This window comes from Sminthopsis crassicaudata, chromosome 4 (genome assembly GCF_048593235.1).
Source record: "Sminthopsis crassicaudata isolate SCR6 chromosome 4, ASM4859323v1, whole genome shotgun sequence".
Taxonomy (NCBI): Eukaryota; Metazoa; Chordata; class Mammalia; order Dasyuromorphia; family Dasyuridae; genus Sminthopsis; species Sminthopsis crassicaudata.
In genome coordinates, this window is record NC_133620.1 from 192479024 (window position 1) to 192497935 (window position 18912).

Genomic DNA, 18912 nt, shown 5'->3' on the forward strand with positions numbered 1-18912 from the left:
TGGTCCTTCCAAACCTGTTTTCATCCTCCTTCTTGATGCAGATTCTTAAAGTATCCTTGAGCAGAAAGAAAATCATTACTTTGGATACCTTTCATAAAATGTGCATTCCATGTCATTGAGGTTCTATGTATACAATGCAAGTCTAGATTACCTGTCTTAAGAACACAGTCTGAAGTTTCTATGTAGTATAATGTGGTTTTTCTTTCCTGGTAAATTGTCCCAGAGAATGGATTTTTCTTTGCTAAGAGTTAAAATGTCCAACGAAGGGAAATCTGTCTCATTGAAGCTTACTAGTTTATAGATCCTACCTGTTGACCAGAAAAGGAAAAATGCATACATATACCACATACTTGTAGAAAGTAGTAGATCCTAGATTTGATCTTAGATCTCTGGCATCAAATCCAATGCTGTAGTCTCCTCCTTGGGTTTGGGCAGCATTTCTTAGAGGAGGAGATCATCAGAAAGTTTCTTGCACTTTAAATGTTTTTTGTTTTCCAATTAATAAACACTTATTAAGCATCTGCAATATAATGGACACGATGCTAGGAGCTGCAAATATATAGATAAAAATTAAATACTCCCTGCCCTCAAATAGCTTATGTCCAACTGAAAGAAGATAACATATTGTCATATAGAAGTATATACAAAATAAATTCAAGTTTGGTTGGTTTTTTTTGAAGGGATAGGGTAGGGAAAAGATTAATAACTGGGAGAAGTTAGGAGCTGATCAGTTTGTTTAGTTGATATGAATGTACTTAATTTCCTAAGGTTAGAGCTATATCAAATGATTGATTGTTGATGATTTGGCCTTTGATCAGCATTCCCAGCTTATGTTATATATGGGAATTATTTTCCTGTTTTTTTGTGTTTATTCTGATAGAGATATAAATCATTGGCAGGTGGGAAAGGTGCTAGAAAAACCATATTTTTAAAAATTTTATTTTTTTTTATGGCTTTTTACTTACCAGATATATGCACAGGTAATTTTACAGCATTGACAATTGCCAAACCTTTTGTTCCAATTTTTCCCCTTCTCCCCCCCCCCCTTCCCCCAGATGGCAGATTGACCAATACATGTTACATATGTAAAAGTATAAATTTAATACAATATATGTACAAAAAGAATCAGACTTTGTATAATTGTACTTTGAACAATTAACCTGTAAAGGAAATAAAAAATGCAGGTGGACAAAAATAGAGGGATTGGGAATTCTATGTGGTGGTTCATAGTCATCTCCCAGAGTTCTTTTGCTGGGTGTAGCTGGTTCAATTCATTGCTGCTCCATTGGAACTGATTTGGTTCATCTCATTGTTGAAGATGGCCACGTCCATCAGAATATATCTTCATATAGAATTGTTGTTGAAGTATAAAATGATCTCCTGGTCCTGCTCATTTCACTCAGCATCAATTCATGTAAGTCTCTCCAGGCCTTTCTGAAATCGTCCTGTTGGTCATTTCTTACAGAACAATTATAGTCTATAATATTCATATACCACAATTTATTCAGCCATTCTCCAATTGATGGGCATCCACTTAGTTAGGGTATGCACAGTTTGATAACTTTTTGAGCATAGTTCCAAATTGCTCTCCAGAATGGCTGGATGTATTCACAACTCCACCAACAATGTATCATCCCCTCCAACATTGCACATTGTCTTTCCCTGTCATTCTAGCCAATCTGACAGGTGTGTAGTGGTATCTCAGAGTTGTCTTAATTTGCATTTCTCTGATTAATAATGACTTGGAGCATCTTTTCATATGGCCAGAAATAGTTTCAATTTCTTCTTCTGAGAATTGGAAAGACCATATTTTTTTAAAAGAGATCAATGCGCATACATTTTTAATAATAGCTTTTTATTTTCAAATACATGCAAAGATAATTTTCAACAATCACCTCTGCAAGAACTTATGCTTCAAAATTTTTTTCCTCTCTCTTTTTCCCACACCTCTTCCCCTAGATAGCAACTAATCCAATTAGGTTAAACACATTCTAAACATTTCCACCTTTATCATGCTGCACAAGAAAAATCAGATCAAAAGAGGAAAAAATGAGAAAAAACAACAAAACAGGTGAAAATACTATGTTGCGATCCATATTCAGTCCCCTTAGTCCTTTCTCTGGGTGCAGATGGCTCTCTCCATCACAAGTCTCTTGGAATTAACTTGAATCTCCTGATTGCTGAAAACAGCCAAGTCCATAGTCTTCTTGTTGTTGTTGTGTACAATGTTCTCTTGTAGAAAGACCATTCAAAACATTTATTAGAGGTTCTTGAGTTGCTTTTTCTCTGGCTTAGCTTTCTTAGACCTGAATTCTCACTTATAATCCCTAGTTGTGTTAAAATTGGAGGGGAACTTGGAGATCATCTAATCCAATTTTCTTATGTATGATTGAGGAAAGTGAAACCTTGAGTGAACCTTCTTGGGGTCACATGGCCAGTAGGAAGGGGACAGAGTAAAGGCTAGAGCCCAGGCTTCCTGACTCCTAAGTTATCAGTTTTGATACCAGTAATGTACTCAAAATAGTTTTGGCCAAGAACACCTTGCTTAGATCATGATAATGAGTCCTGGAGCTTATTACATTGGGTGTGTTTTGTTTTTCCTTTGTTTTTGAATTTCTAAACACAGCCCTTGCTTGCTACTATGACAGGTGGGCTAGAGGTGACATACCAAGCATATAGCTGTGAAATTATGCAAGCACACATTAAGTGAATACAAATTTATAATTTTTCATTTTCTTAAAATGATTGGGTAGCCCAGATTGTTAGTTTAAAATGACCTGGAGGTGGCTTAGATCATTCTGTTGTCCTAGAAGTATTTTATGATGCATAACAAATAGAAACAAGGTTTTCTGGGCTAGCCTTTTTCTTCCAGATAGTTGTTAAAGACTCGAAAATCTTATATATTTTATATTTTTACATATTTTTAATGTTACTGATAAATTTTTGTATCATTTTCCAAATCTGTTCCTCTTTCCTTCCCTACCCAGAGAATCATCCTTTATAACAAAGAATGAAGAAGAAAAGGGGGAGTCAAGTCATCAAAACTAACCAATGTATAACACCTGACGCTTTTTGCTAAAAGTTTAATCATTTACTAATGCAGTATTTTATGTCCATAGTTTCTGTCCACCCTTTCCCCACAAAGGAGAGAAGAAAATAAATTGCCTTTTCTCTTTTTGGGGCCAGCCTTAATAATTATGATTACATAGTGTTCAATTTCATTCTGTTTTGTTTACTGTATTTATATCTGTAAATCTACATTGTTGACTATATTGTATTTATATATATATATATATGTATATACATATATGTGTATATGTATATGTATATACATATATGTGTATATGTATATATATATATGTGTATATGTGTGTGTGTGTGTGTGTGTGTGTGTGTGTGTGTGTGTGTGTGTATATATATATATATATATATATATATATATATATATATATATATATATATATATATATGGTTTCCTGGTTCTGCTAACATCCCTTTATATCAGTTCACAGAAGTTTTCCTATGCTTCCCTGGCTATGTCCTTGATAATGGTCATTTTTGTGGTATTGTGAAGATTTCATTACACAATCACATACCACAATTTGTTTATATGTTTCCCACTCAATTCTTTATGTTTAGTCAAAGTCTTTTAGGTGTGTCATATCCTTAGTAGAACAAAGAATGATAAAATTTCTATATTATAAGTTGAATTTAATCAGGATAGTTGGTCAGACAATATGCAAAGTTAACATGAATACTGGATTTTTTTTTTTTGTTTGTTTTTCTCAAAATGACCTTTCTTTTCTATAAGAAAACTTTCCCACCAGTAGATCAGGGAAAGGTTCTTAACATTTTGTGTGTATCATAAACCTCTTGTGCAATTTGATGAAGCCTGTGGACCCCTTCTCAGAATAATGTTTTTAAATGCATGAAATGAAATATGTAGGAGTACAAAGGAAACCAATGTTATTGAAATAGAGTTTTCAAAATATTTTGTAAGAATTTCTAAGTTTGATTTTGTGAAATTCTGCTTTCTTGTCAAATGCCAGCAGCTCAACAGGATTTTATAGCTCACTGATTCGGGGAAAGAGATTCTGGATAATGAATAAATTTAGATTCCAGGTCTCCAAATAAAATTTTGTTAAAGAGACCACCCTCTAGCATTCCAGCTCCAGGAACAGAGCCTCACCACCTACTCTGGAGGGTTGCATACCACACCCCATTCTTTTGCGAGCTCCCAGACTCCCCGGGGGCTATTGAGAAGTCTCTATGATGCTTGTGGTTCTGGGCTCATGCCAGGAAGAGGAAGGTGGGTGTACGGGCAACAGCATGCTGGCAGAAGCATCTTTTAACAAATTTTTCTGCTATTTGGCTTTAGCCCCAGAAGTTTGATGCTTTTGATGAGATTTTGTCCTCCCTGTAGCTGCAGTGTTGGTCACCTTGCTGGTATTTGTCACAAATATATTTCACCAATTTAAGCTTGTTCTTAAGTGTGAATGCCTCCTTGTTAATAATGTGAATTAAAAGGTTGTGTATGTATGTGTTTGTGTTTATATGTGCATGTACATGCCAGAAGGGTCTTAGAGATGTTATAGCTTAGTCTAACCTCATTGTTTGAGGAAACTGAGGTTCAGACAAGTTAAATACCTTGTTCAAGTTCAACAGAAACTTACTGGCAAAGTTGTGATTCACACACAGTACTCTTACTTCCAGCCTTATGTTCTTTTCTTTTTTTCACATTGCCTTTCTTACTTAAATCAATTTTTTTAAATTTAATTTAATTTTTTAAATTATTTGACCATTTTTGTGAAGGTTAAAGCCAAGCCTACTTTATAAAGGACCAGAGTTTTATCTTCCCTAGGCTAAATTATCCTATTAATTTTTTTTTCCTTGACCTCTTTTGCTGTTCTCTTCTGACAGTATTAATCAATCAATAAACATTTATTAAGTGCTCACCATGTCATAAGACACTGTGCTGACCACAGTTGGAAATGATGAATGAGGTAGTGACATGAACTCTTTCATCATCTGCTAGTGGTAGGTAGCCAGAGTATACCAGCCGGGTGGAACGTTGCCATCTACCAGCCTAGCACTTTAAAAATTAACTAGTAATTAGGCATGTGTACCAGCAGAAACAGCATTACCAATCTTGCCAGGCGCTTGGCAGGGAGTCTGAAATCCACCCTCACCCTGGTGTTACATGGGCAAGTATCTGTGCTTTCTGCAAGGGCCCCTACCAACTGTGGATGCTAAGTAACACCAGTTCAGAGATGCCCATGTACTTGGCTCTGTAATGAGAGCTCAGAATAGGGAGAATGAATTCTCATGAACTGATGATTTCTGTCTTGCAAAAAATGGTATCATACACTTCTGCTATATGTATTCCTTCTTCCAAAGCATTTAGACTCCAGAAAATGGGATTTAAAACACTGATTTCCTTTGCTCAATTTTTGGCTGGGACCGAGTCTTTCCAAGTAGGTTGCAGGCAGGTGCTTGTGATAAGAGTGGCTCAGTAAAAATTGTGTGAACAGCGATAAATTTGTGGGCAAATCAAGTGTGTGTCTCAGTCAAATGGAAATTCTGTGGGTGTTATTTTGTGGGTGACTTGCCGGCACTGAATGCTTGTTCCTTGGTGGTATATGGGTGTATGACTCTCTTTTTTTTTCTCATTTCTTCTTCATTTTCTTCTGCAGGTCTTTGAAGAAGCAGGATGTTCATCTAGATGTGGAAAAAGTAAGTTGACTAATTTCAAACCAAGAGCATGTGACTTGTGAATTAAGAGACAGGATTTCCTACTCTGACCAAAGATGAAAACCTTTTTTTCCCTTCCTAAACTGTGGTTGGAGGGACTTACTTAAATAAGAATTTATATAAGTTCCTATGGATTTTTCTGATTTTAAAAATGAATTCCATTTTTGTTAAAACAATTTTTTCTATTTTAATTCTTTCTTTTTTTTTTTTTTTTTTTTTTTTTTTAATTCCAAACATTGCACAAGGAATTGGAGATATAAAGGTAGATAAAGTTTTGTTTTTTACCCTATTCTTTGGGGAACTCTTAGAGGTAAAGAATGCAATAGTTCTTCAACTTAGAAATTTAAACAGGGCTTCTTAAACTTTTTTTTGTTGGTCTGGTAAAGTACTTATCAGAATAATATTTTTTAAATGAACAAGATAAAGTTACATAGGATTACAAAGGAAACTTCTTCTGTTGAAATAAAAGTGTAATTTTCCCCTACTTCTGCTTTATCTCCTAAAATAAAGAACTGTAATTTCTGAGCCTTTTTATTTCAGATTCCAAGATACTAATTTTTGATGCTTAGAAGCTGATTTCTAAAATCTTCCAATATGAAGTAGAAATAGCCTGTATTTTATTTTCTGTTTCTATTTCAAATCCCCTAAAAACATGAAGGAACCTTGAAATGACAAGTATTTCTTTTTGCATTTGTTTTTAAGGGAGTATCATTTCATTAAATTCATTTGCTTTCATTATATATGAAATAATGAAGAAAAATAGGTAATATGTCAATAACTTTAAATTTTCTTTAAAAATATCTAACCAGGGACAACTAGGTGGCACAGTGGATAGAGTACCAGCCCTGAAGTCAGGAGGACCTGAGTTCAAATCTGGTCTCAGACACTTTACACTTCCTAGCTGTGTTACCCCAATTGCCTCAGGGGAAAAAAATCTAACCAATAAATTATATGTAGCTCCAATTTTTTGCATTGACATAGTACATTTAAGAGAGGTGGGATCTTAATTTCTTATTAATTTTTCAATGGATACTACCTACCTCATCTTAACAAGCACATATTAAGGCCCTAATTATATGATTGACATCATGTCAATGATGCTGTATTAAAAAGCTGTGGGGAAAACAAAAGTAGGAAGACATTACCCTCAAGATGCTCACAATCTTCAGCAAAATTTTAGTTACTTGGAATATAATCCTTTCACTCCTCCTTCTATCAAAAGAATGAGTTTTCTTAGCCAAATTTCCATGATTGTTAATAGTTGGTTATTTAAATACTTGAACATTCTTGTGCTCTTCAAAATAGTTGTTTTAGAATATATATCCGTGTAGTCCAACCCATCCTTATTTTAAATATGAATTCTATCTATCATATTTCCTACTGGTCATTTATTCTTCTTGTGGAAACTTCCACCAAAAGAGAAGTTGCTTTCTCTTGAGGTAATCCATATCATTTTTGGATGACTATTAGGAAGCTCATTTTACACAGAGTTGAAATTTGTCTCCATATAGTTTCCATTCCTAAGTCCTGGTTCTTCTTTCTGTCACCAAGTGAAATAAATCTATTTCATTTTTCACATGACAACTTTTCAAATGTTTGTAGTAAACTATCTCACTCCAATTCAACAAAGCATAAGTTAACTAGTCTATTGGGTGCTGGACACTTAGGTTATGAAGACAAAATAAAAGTAGATTTTTCCCTCAAGGAGATAGGGAATGCAATTCAGAAGGCTGTTGAACTAGGTAACATTAAGGTGACAGTAGCTTTCAAAACAGTAGTGATATGATAATGTAGTAATAACAGAAATAATCATTAGAATATAAGCACATAAGAAGAGTAAATAGTATATAATGAGCTAGTAGAGAAATCCTAGCCAGTTAAGGGGATCAAGGAAGTTGTCATGGAAAAAAAAAAAGGTTCAGTTGAACTTTGAAAGATAGTAGAATGGCAATTTGGGTGCAAGACACAGTGTAGGGAGAAAAGAGAGAGAAAGGAAAAAAAAATTTATTAAAGGCCTACTTTGTGCAAAGAACTGTGCTAAATGCTTTACAAATATTAAGCTGTTCAGTCCTCACAATAACTCAGGCAGATAATATTATTATTATCCCCATGTTATAGTTGAGATAATTGAGGCAAAGAGAAGCTAAGAGAAGCCCAGATCACACTGGTAGAAAGTCTCTGAGGCCAGATTTGAATCCTAGAATTTCTGATTCTAGTCCCAGTGCTCTACCAGCTTCAGAGAAGCATAAGATATAGTCAGAAAGCTTGGCTATATCCATATTATACAAACTTTAATTTCAAGGCCAGGAAATATGTGAGACAGTACATCTAGAGAACCTGTATGGAAAAAAAAAAAATTGTTTAGTTACGCAGAACATAAATTGTATTAAGATACCAATCTTTGAGGGTTCTCAAGAAAAGCTTGGAAGTTTTAGGGGGGGCTTTTTTTGGAAGGGCAGTTTAGACATTAAAGAAAACTGTCATAATCAGTAAAAGTCAAAACTCAACAATCTAACATTCAAAAGTTTTGTGTTTTGTTTTTTTTTTCTCCCCTGAGGCAATTGGAGTTAAGTGACTTGCCCAAGGTTACACAGTTACAAAGTGTTAAGTGTCTGATTTGACAGTGACAGATTTGAACTCAGGTCCTCCTGACTTCAGGGCTAGTGCTCTATCCACTGCACCAACTAGTTGTCTCCATCGTTCAATAGTTCTTAACTGTTACTCACTTTCATAAACTCTGTGTTCTAAGAAAATTGGACTAATTCTTCCTTATACTCAACATTCCATCTCCTGTCTTCATGTATTTGCACAAGCTATTCCTTATGTTTACAATGCACTTTCAAAATCCTTATCTCCACAGCACAGGATACTACTTCTCTTCCTTCCGGTTCCAGTGAGGGACCATCTCCTCTGTGAAACCTTCCCTGATCTCTCCAATTAAATGGGCTTTTCCTTGCTTTCCTTTTACTGTACTTATTTCTACCTATGTTGGATTTTGGCTCCTACTCTACACACTCCCAAGCCCTTGTAACCTCTTTGAGTCTTTGAATTTCCAGCTCTTCCAACAGTGCTTTGCAGATAGTAGACACTTAAATATTTGTTGAATGGAAATGAATTCTCAAACTGAATTTTTAGCCTCAGAAATAATGAGTTTGTTAACAGCAGCATATAGAGAGAAATGAGAGATAACAGACTCAATCAAAAGTCTGATTTCTCTCCAGGAGGGCATGTTGTCAAGAAGTCAAACAAATACAGGTTTGTTGGACAAGAAGATAAATAAAGGGAGGCAGTAGAAATAAAAGAAAAAAACATTTCACAAGTTTTGAGTGAGGACTGTATAGTTTACATAATTCATAGCTTTTAAAATGGTATCATGGGTGCATTCTAAAAATGAAATCTAACCTCATAATTGGGGAGAAGATTCAGGGACTACTTTTTGCTTTACTTTGTATCTCTAGCACTTAATACAGTGACACATAGTAGGCACTTAGAAAAGCTTCTTGACTGTTTGCTTTTGTATTATAAAAAGTTGATCAAACAAAAGAAATCATCTTAACTGTTATTTAAATCATGCTTTAAATTGATGGGAATTAATGTTCCCTTTGGTCAGAAAGAACCAATTAATGAATCCTTTATGTTTGATCTGAACTTTGAAGTAAGGAAGGAACTTGTAAATATTCAAGAAATTATGTAGAAGTATATAGAGCAAGGTAAGAGTCTACCCTGAGAACGCTTTTAATATTTTGGATCCTCTAATTTAAGTGATAAATAAAAAGTGTTTCCAGGAGTAAATGTAGTGGTAGCATAATATAATATGATTGACATTGTGTCAATGATGCTGTACGGAAAACATTTCCACTAACTCTTCTTGTACTGATTGTTCCTCAGGCCTAGAATGTTTGCTCGCTCTCTTCCCCTTCACTTGCTGCTATGTCTGATTTTCTTCAACTCAGCACAGATAGCACCATCTATCTTTTGCAAGTTCCCACAGTTACTCTTGCTCTCCCCTTAAAGTTACTTTCTATCCTCTCTATATCTTGTTATACACCCTTGTATAGACATCCTATTCTAAGCTCTTTGAAGTCAGGACCTCTACCCCTTTTTCTACCTGTCTTCCTGAGGCATTTGGGGGTTAAGTGACTTGCCCAGGGTCACACAGCTAGGAAGTATTAAGTGTCTGAGACCAGATTTGAACTCGGGTCCTCCTGACTGCAGGGCTGGTGCTCTATCCACTGAGCCATCTAGCTACTTCTGTCTCATATCTCTTAACACAATGCCTCACACACAATGAACATTTAAAGAATATTGATTGATTCCTAATAGAATAATAAACTAGATTCAGGCCTCAAACCAATTTTATTCACACTGTCCAAATTTGTCATTGTATATATTTTCATTGTCTCAGAAACCTCTCAAGCCATAAAACTATCTTTTTTTTTTTTTTTTTAATGGAGAAATTAAGGAGGGGAGGGAAAATCCTTGCATCTCATTATCTTTTTATTTGATAAGAATAAGGGAAATGTATGGTTCCAAGATTTTGTTGGCTTGTAAAAATGTAGGATGTTCACAGAAACTGCTAGATTCTTCGATGTCTGTTGCTCTAAAGAGTCTACAGGGAGAAGATAAAAATATCCACAGTTCTTACTGTGGGGTTAATAAAGGCTTGTGAAAAGCATTTTATGTCCCTGAACAAATGAAATCTCAAAATACATAGGCTCCATATGGAGGAACCATTAAGACTGTTTGTTCCTGTCTATGGGAGTCTAAGATCATAACTCTTAGAACTGAAGGGAACATTATCTAGGTCAGGCTCCTCATTTTACATATGAAGCAACTGAGGCATAAATTTGACTGAGGTCAAAGTCTTTTTTTCTGGACTTGGGGTTTGATTGGTTTAAGGGTGCTCTCAGTTAAGGAAATTTCCTCCATGATGCATCTCGGTTCTGCAATTTATAGACTTAGAAAGTTGCCAGAGACCCTGAGAGAATACTCTGACCTAAGTTACACAGACATCATGTATCAAAGACAGAATTTGAACTCAGGTGGCTCTCTTTACTCCCTTCCTAAGTTCAAAGGTAGTAAGGTAAAAGGGAAAAGTTGGGGGGAAGTTCCTAATGATTGGAATTATTTAAAATTGGATGGGCTACTTTGAGAGGTGGTGGGATACCCCTGTCTTATGGAGGTCTTTGAGCAGAGACTTGTTGGGTATCTCTTGTGATAAAAGAACTAGATGACTGATGGGAACCCTCCCAGACCTTAAAATACCGTACTTTGAATCCAGGAACTTTAACTCTAAATCTAGTTGTCTTTTCTGCCTATAAAACAATTGGGTAAAAAGAAACAATCAGGCTTTTGGGAGGATGGACATAGACTGGAAAGGGGAGAAAGAAGGAGAAGTGGTGGGCTGAGTATAGGAGTGCTGAGTGTTAAGCATGTTAGTTATTTGAAGGGCTAGTGACTGGGACTGGGATAGGAAGTATTTATGTATCATTCTCCACTGCCTGCAGAAGTTGTGCTGACCCACAACATTCCTGAGTGTGGCCTGAATTAGATTAAAATGTAATTGGAAACTCTTAATAAAGTAAATAAAAATACAGGAAAGCTTTACACTATTACATTTTAACACTAAGTCAATATAAGACCTTCAAGGATCTTTATTATGGAATAATATCCCCCATTTCTATTTGATTTGGTTACCATGGTCTGGAACAAGAAGACAGAAGAGTTTGTCAACTCCCCCCTTCCCTTCAAGAAATGATAGGACAACCAGTCCTGGTGCCACAGGATCTCAGCTTGTGTTTTTTAATAGAGTTATCTGGAATTGCAGCTTTGTACCAGGTATTTTCGTGCTGAGAGTTTCTTGGTTATACTGACCCTACAGAGACAGTCCAAATACTGAGTGAAGGATGAAGTACTCCAGGCTCAAGTTCATATTCATTTCCCGTTGTTTATATTGCAGTTCATCCATTCCAACTTGTAAAAAAAAGTAGCTGTTCCTAAAGAATGTTGCTAGTTGTTTGTAAATTTTGCAAAAGTGTGAGGAGTCAGGCCAGCCTGTAATTTTCTGGGACTTGGGACAAGCGTAAATTAGGGGGCTCACCCAACATCAACGAAAGCAGGACGGTGGAAATGACAGCTTGTAGGAGGCAGAAAGCAACTCCCTCTCCTAGCTACTAAGGCTAGATAGGAGGAAATAGCTTTGTATTGGTGCTTCGTTTGTGTTGGGGAGAAGGAAAGGTTTACCATTTGCAGCTGAAGGGCAAACTTTTTTTTTTTAAACCTTTGACTAGAAATAATTATTACTCATCACCCCTGGTAGCTTGTTAACTTCACTTCTGTTCTATATACAACCCTGGATCATGAAGCTGGATCTTTGAACACCCTCCCCTGCCATCTAAGAAAAAAAGGTGACCTTGGCTAATTAGAATTCCCAAGTTAATAAAAGCTAATCCTTTCTAGGCTTTGTGCATTTAGCTATTAGGTGACATTTTGAAGAGCTGTAGATGGGTCAAGATTTATGTTATGTGTTAAGCCTTTAGGAAGTAGGGAGCAAGAAGGGGACTTTCAAGGTCAACTAGATTGTTGCTCCCCCAATGCCCTACCAATTTGGACAGACTTTAGTAATTCACAAATTTTTACTCCTGATCCTGAAATCCTTGAGCTGCTAAAACCAACTGCTTTAGAAAAGAGTAGGCAATTTGGAGTTTGGATTAAAAAGTACTTAGATCATCCCCTTCATTTTACTCCCATTCTTTCAACTCATTATGGCATCAAAGTGACCTTGAGTTCTCAAGGCCTTTGCAAGTAGAGTATGAGCTCTGGAGTACAAGCCTATCACTTTCAAACCTTTGACAAATTTTTTGATTGATAAGCATTTACTATGAAGCAGATTCTGTGCTTAGTCCTGAAGAATAAGAAAAAGAAAAACAACCCTCTGCCCTCAAAAAGCTTATAATTCAATAAAGACACAAAAAAGAAGCTGAAAAGCACAAAAGGAAACTGAAAAGCACAAAAAGAAGCTAAAAAGGGGGGCACAGTGTTGGTAAATTATCAAACAGAGGAATTAGTAATGAGTAATAAACTGGAAATGAAGAATTGACTGGAAATTCTGAGCCTTCTGGAAAGGGAAGCATTTTTTTTTTTCCTTCAGTCAGAGGAGAAGCATTTCTTAAGCAACTTCTATGATGATAAGAAAGCAGGAGCAGAAACCAAGGAGAGCAGCTGGAGAGAAATGAATACTAAAAGCTCTTTTCTAAGTTAAGAGAAGGATGGTGACTTATTCAAGGTCACATGGGCAAGAAATGGAAAAGGATGGATGAAAGAGGGATTTAAATCCATGTTCTTTGAATTCTAACTCTACCTTGCTTTCCTCCTACGTCATCAATCAATAAGCATTTATTAAGAGGCAGCTAGGAAGCTCAGTAGAAAAAGTACTGGAGTCAGGAAGACTTGAATTCAAGTCCAACCTCAGGCCATGGCAAGTTATTTAATATTTGTCTGCCTCCATTTTATTATCTATAAAATGGGAATAATAATAGCAACTACCTTCCAGGGTTATTGTGAAGATCAAATAAGATAATAATTATAAAATGCTTAATACACTGCCTGACACACAGTAGACAACTCTATAAATGCTAAGCAATTATTGCCATTTGTTACATTGTAAGGTTGTTGTGAAGCTCAAATGTGATAATATTCATGAAATTATTTGTAAATCTTAAAGCACTGTATGAATTCCAACTAATGATGATGAGATACCTACTATGGGCCAGGCACTGTACTATGTAATGGGGAATTCAAAAATAAAAACAGTTCCTGTCCTCAAGGAGCTTATATGCTTTCCTAGTGAGCGTTAGTAAGTATATAACCAAAATCACATATCAAACTAATGGTAGAGCCAGGACTTGAACCTGTATTTCTGTACTCCATTTTCTACTATCTTAGGCGGGGGAAAAACCTTTGATGAAACTCTTTCAATACTTTTTTCAGTCCCAAGCACTGGTGTATATGATTGCATGGACAAGTTGTGTCTGCACATTCTGTCCTTGCTGTATACACAAAAGTCAGTCAGGATGCATCTGAATAGCTGGTCCATTGACTGTGCCTAAGAATCAATAAAAATGCTCCCTCGAGTTGTAGTCTGAATTCTGTGGCCCCTCTAGGATCCCAGAGTAGTTCATGACATCAAGTTCATGTACTAAAAAGTACAAATCATAAGGCAAACTACTGAACTAACTGAAATTTTACATATCAGCTTCCTGTACATTTAATCAATAATCTTTACACTCTGTATTTTAGCTTTTCATTTCTCTATTCGACAGATCCTTCACCACAACCAGTGACTGTCAAAATAGTCATGTGACTATTACCTCAATAAGAGAAATTTTCTTTCTTTTTTTTTTTTTTTTTCCCTCTCTTGCTTTTAAAGAAATGGCTTCTAAAAATCTTGTTCTTTTTCAGTGAGGCAGGACCCCCCTTTCCTTCCTCCTAACTGGTGTGATTGATTTCCTGTAGTGGCATTCTAAGGGGTGAGGGAGCAAGAAGACCTCAGTGCTCAGACCCATTCCATTGCTCATTCCCAGTCTTGGGAATTGTTTTATTGAATTTTACCTAACTGTAGTATTTGTCATCTCGACAGGATAGAAGTTGTTTGTTACCATGAACCTTCTTCTATGGGTGGTGAGAAACACTGCCTGCAGGACAATAGAGAATGAAAAACAACTTCCACTTTTAAAAAGTTTTTTGGCTTGGGGGCAATGGGGTAGCATTTATTTTTACACAAGGGTTTTCTGCTGTAGCAGTGAGCAATTGCATAATTGGCTTCATTGCAGCAGTACCTGCTGTGCAGTCAGGGTAATCCTTTCTTTTGTCCACCTTGGACAGACTTATTGTTGGCTGAAATAGTGTGTGAAGGAGAGATTATTTAAAAGAAAATATATGGAGCATGGCTCAAAATTTGCTTGTGTCATCATCCCTTAAGAGCAGAGATAAACAAGACTTCTGTTAAAGCTAATGCAGAATTGCCCATTTTCTTTTAGGGCTTTTCCCACTATCCACTTTTGTTCTATATATAGAAATGTGTATAGAATAATTTTTCATATAAATGCCTATTTTTGTCTAATGAGAGCCATCTCATGGTGGTGATAAGAGGAAGAAAGAAAAAAAAAAGATGTTTACATAATAGCTTTATTATATATTTAAAAGGAATAGCAAGTCATCTATGTTAGACTTTCAGTTTTGTGTGCGATTGTCTTTTTTAAATTACCCTGTTATGGAAATGCTTGTTTGTTCTATAAATTAAAATTTTAAAATGTGAAAAAAAATTAGATTTAGGAAAATAATCTAAGGGAGATTTTCTCTTTAAGATGTTTCATAACATTTCTCAGTTCAATTTTGTCTTTGTGAAAGGTGCTGTTTTGGGTTACTCTTAAGTCTTTAGAGCAAAAGGGAGAATATGTGAACTCATTCTTACCTATCTCCTTTTGGGATAGTAAGAGTTGCTGGAACAGATGAGGGGATCATTACATTAGAGGCTTTTGGAAGTTGTAAGGCTGTCCCTCAATCAGGTTGTCCAACCTGTGTGAGGGATAAGTGATGGTGAAAGTCTTTGACAGGTGGGCATCCAACTTCTACTTAATTGTTTCCACTCACAAGGACATACTCACTGCTTTTCAAGTCATCTCCTTATTTTTTCTGGCAGCTGTAATTGTTAGAAAAATTTTCTCCTTATTGAACTGAATGTCTGACTCTCTATAACTACTATTCATTGGTCCTAGTAGCTAATTGACGAAAAGTGCTTAGTGTACTACATAGCATATAGCAGGAGTTTAATTAATGCTTGTTCCTTCCCTCTTCCCTATAGGTACTGCCCTGCAGGGCTGTGTTGTCTTAAGGATGGCTCTTCTGTTATCCCTTCTGTCCATCTTTATTATATACCATTCACCTTTCACTTATCCTTATATTGACAATTTCTAGAACTTCAACATCCTGAATACTATTCTCTGGGGCTACTTATAGGTTTTCAATATTCCTTTTAAAAATAGAAATATAGTACTCATAGATTTGATCAGCATAGACTGTAGCAAATGATCAGAACACATACTTCCGACACAGTATTCTATTATTGCAGACTAAATTTTCAGTAGTTATTTTAATAGCCTCATAACGTCACTGTTTCCTATTGAATCATCCCTCACCTTTTACCTTGCTCCTCTCCCCAAGCTTTTCTTACATGAACTGCTATCTATACATCTATGTAGCAGCATAGTTGAATGGATAAAGTATTGGTCCTAGAATCGAAAAGATCTGGGTTCCTTTCCTGCCTCAGGCATTTACTAACTATATAGCTTTGAAAAAGTTACCTAACATGTAACTTGAAACTGTGCCTCAGTTTCCTTATCTATAAGTAAGTGGTTTCAATGCTTTCTAAGATCTCTTACAGTTTTAATTTATGATCCTATGAACTTGGTGTTCCCTACTCTGTACTCTTGCAATTTGATTTTTTTAGAGTGTCTTTTTTATCTTGCTAGTTTCAGCCCTATTAATAATTTAAATCCAAATTCTGCCATTTTTGTGAATTATCCATCTCTCCCAGATTTTTATAATGAACATTTCTCTATCTTCATGTTATTAAATTTTTAAAAAAATGTGCGCCACATGAGCTAAGTACAAAACTCTATGGCCTGTCACCTGAAATCTTTCCCTAGGTTGACCTCAGTTCATGAAATCAACAATTTTTGGGGTCCAATTTTTCAAGAGCTATGAATCTATCATCTAGCCCCTTCCTCTTAATTTTATCTATGAGGATATCGTGAATGACTGCCAAACACCTGGCTAAAATACATATACATATGTTTGTGGTATTTCCCTAACTTACCAGCCTAGTAAGCATTTTTTTTTTTTTAAAGGGAAATGAGATTAGAAAAGGAAGGTGATTTATTTCTATTATCTGTTTTGGTTGTCAGTAGAAAGGATGATCATTTTTATTTATATTTGTAGCCAAATTTTCCATGTTGAATACAATATCAATCAACAACAAGGAGTTATGATATGTTGCTTATCTGTAGAAATTTATGATATTTTCTGTGTTTTCAATTGTATTTTTGATAAATTCTCTCTTTTCCTGGTGAGGAAAAGTTCCTATAAGCTGGTCATGTAGAGTGTACTATCTTCAACATTATGATTCTATCTTAAAGTGAATAATAATAATACTCAATTATTAAATTTGTATAGTGACTTATAATAGTATCTGCAAGGGACGTTTAAGACATTCAGCAGGAAACTGATAACATGTGGCTAGAGTTCAGAAAGGAGATTATGGCTGGATAAAAAAATATGAGTCATTGATGATGATGCATGAACATATGGGAGCTTTCAGAATACTTAGAGAGAAAATGAGAGCTCACAAAAAGCCTTAGGGTGCACTTGTCCTAATGGGAAGGAAGGAGAGATAATGGTCCAAAGAGTGGTCAACTGAGAACTACTCAGAAAAAGAGTAATGTCATGCAAGCTGAGGAAAAGACCAAACGTTGGTTGATGGTTTAAAAAGTTGCAGATATATCAAAGTGGAGGAAGACTTGAAAAAAGTGATATTACCTCAGAAAGAGGGATTTCAGTTGAGTGATATGGCTGGAAACTAGATCTCAAGAGAACTGAATCGTGAGTGGGTAGTAAGAAAGTGGGGGCATCAAGTGTAGACCCTTCTATCTAGGAATTTGGTATTGAAAGAAAATAGATATAGGACAATATTTTGAAGGTGCTAAGAAATCAAGGAGGATTTTTTTTTTTATTAGGATAAACAAATGAAGAAATCAGGGCAAAGAGTCAATAGAGACTGATTATGAGTGAGGGAAGGAAAGTAGGCTGGCTTTAAACAAGGAGGAGGGCTTATTTATACCTCAAAAACAAGAAAAAATAAAGAGGATGGATGAAAATATAGAGGGGCTTTTAACATACAGACTAGGGGAGAGAAGTGAGCCTGCCCATGACAGATGGTGTCCATTTTCTTTGTAAAATAAGAGGCTAAGACATCTGTTTTTTTGAGGGGTGGGTGTGGGGGTTGCAAATGAAACTAAGGGCTTGAGGAGAGAAGGTTAAGCACAGCCGCCTAGGAGAGTAAGATTCAACCCAAGAACAAAAGTTTTTCCTTGCAGGAATGGGTAAAAGAACCTGTCCATATCTGTTTACTACCCATATTTCAGAAAAAAGACATTTGGTTAAGTGACTATTTGTAATTCCAAGAATTACTGCTCCTAGACCTTGAGAAGGAATTATCAGAGCAAATGTCACTTTGCCACATTTGGTGCTCGGCTACCAAATTACAAATATCCACTTAACCAAATGTTGTCTTTTTGATGGGATTCTTGGAATAAACTGAAAGATGCTAATTTTAATGTAAAGAATTTTCAATTTCATATAACCATAGAAAATGAAGCACTTTTTAAAATCAGTATTGAAGGGGCAGTGTGATATACTAGAAATAAAAGTGCTAATGACAATGATATTAACTAGCACTTCGGGGGGGTTTTGTGGTTTGTAAAATTCCTTATTAATATTGCTTTATTTTCTCCTAACAACAATCTTATAAGAGAAGTGCTATTATTATTCCCAATTTTATATGGAAGTGAACTGAGGCGGATAAATTGACTCATTGGTTTTTAAAAGACAGTATTCTGTCCCATGAGCTAGTTGAACCAATTAAATGCAGCAAGCCCAAAGCTCTTCCAACACTCATGGATGGCGTTTGCTGTACTTTCCTCATTTAAACCATGCATAAAATATTAGCTATAAAAGAATAGCATACCATTGGTCCACTTCTGTGGACCTAGATAAAAATATAATTAGATTTTTGTTTTTAAATGGAGAGTTTTTAAAAGAAATTAATTTAGATAGGAGAAGGATTGTCAGTTAGGAAGAGAATGAAGGCTTTGGACATTAGTAGTCTTGCCAAGTTTACCACAAGTAGTTCTTGTCACTGGAATACTGAGTTGCTTCTCAGGATGTATTTAATGAGAGGTAGAGTAGAGAGAAGCTATAGTGGATAGAGTGCCAACCCCGACTTATTTTTGTGAGTTCAAATCTGATGTCAGATACTAGCTGTGCAGGTCACTTAACACTGTCTCAGTTTCCTTATCTATAAAACAGCAAACTACTCCAGTATCA

At 35.6% G+C, this 18912-nt stretch overlaps 1 protein-coding gene across 4 annotated transcripts in view; it reads left to right on the forward strand.

Moving 5' to 3' along the window:
- Window positions 1-18912, forward strand: part of FYN (FYN proto-oncogene, Src family tyrosine kinase) — a 267134-nt gene that overhangs the window by 32033 nt on the left and 216189 nt on the right. For all 4 annotated transcript variants that reach the window (XM_074310085.1, XM_074310084.1, XM_074310089.1 and 1 more), the window contains exon 2: window positions 5694-5733. The gene's annotated coding sequence lies outside the window, so the exon portion shown is untranslated. The remainder of the gene's footprint in view (window positions 1-5693; window positions 5734-18912) is intronic.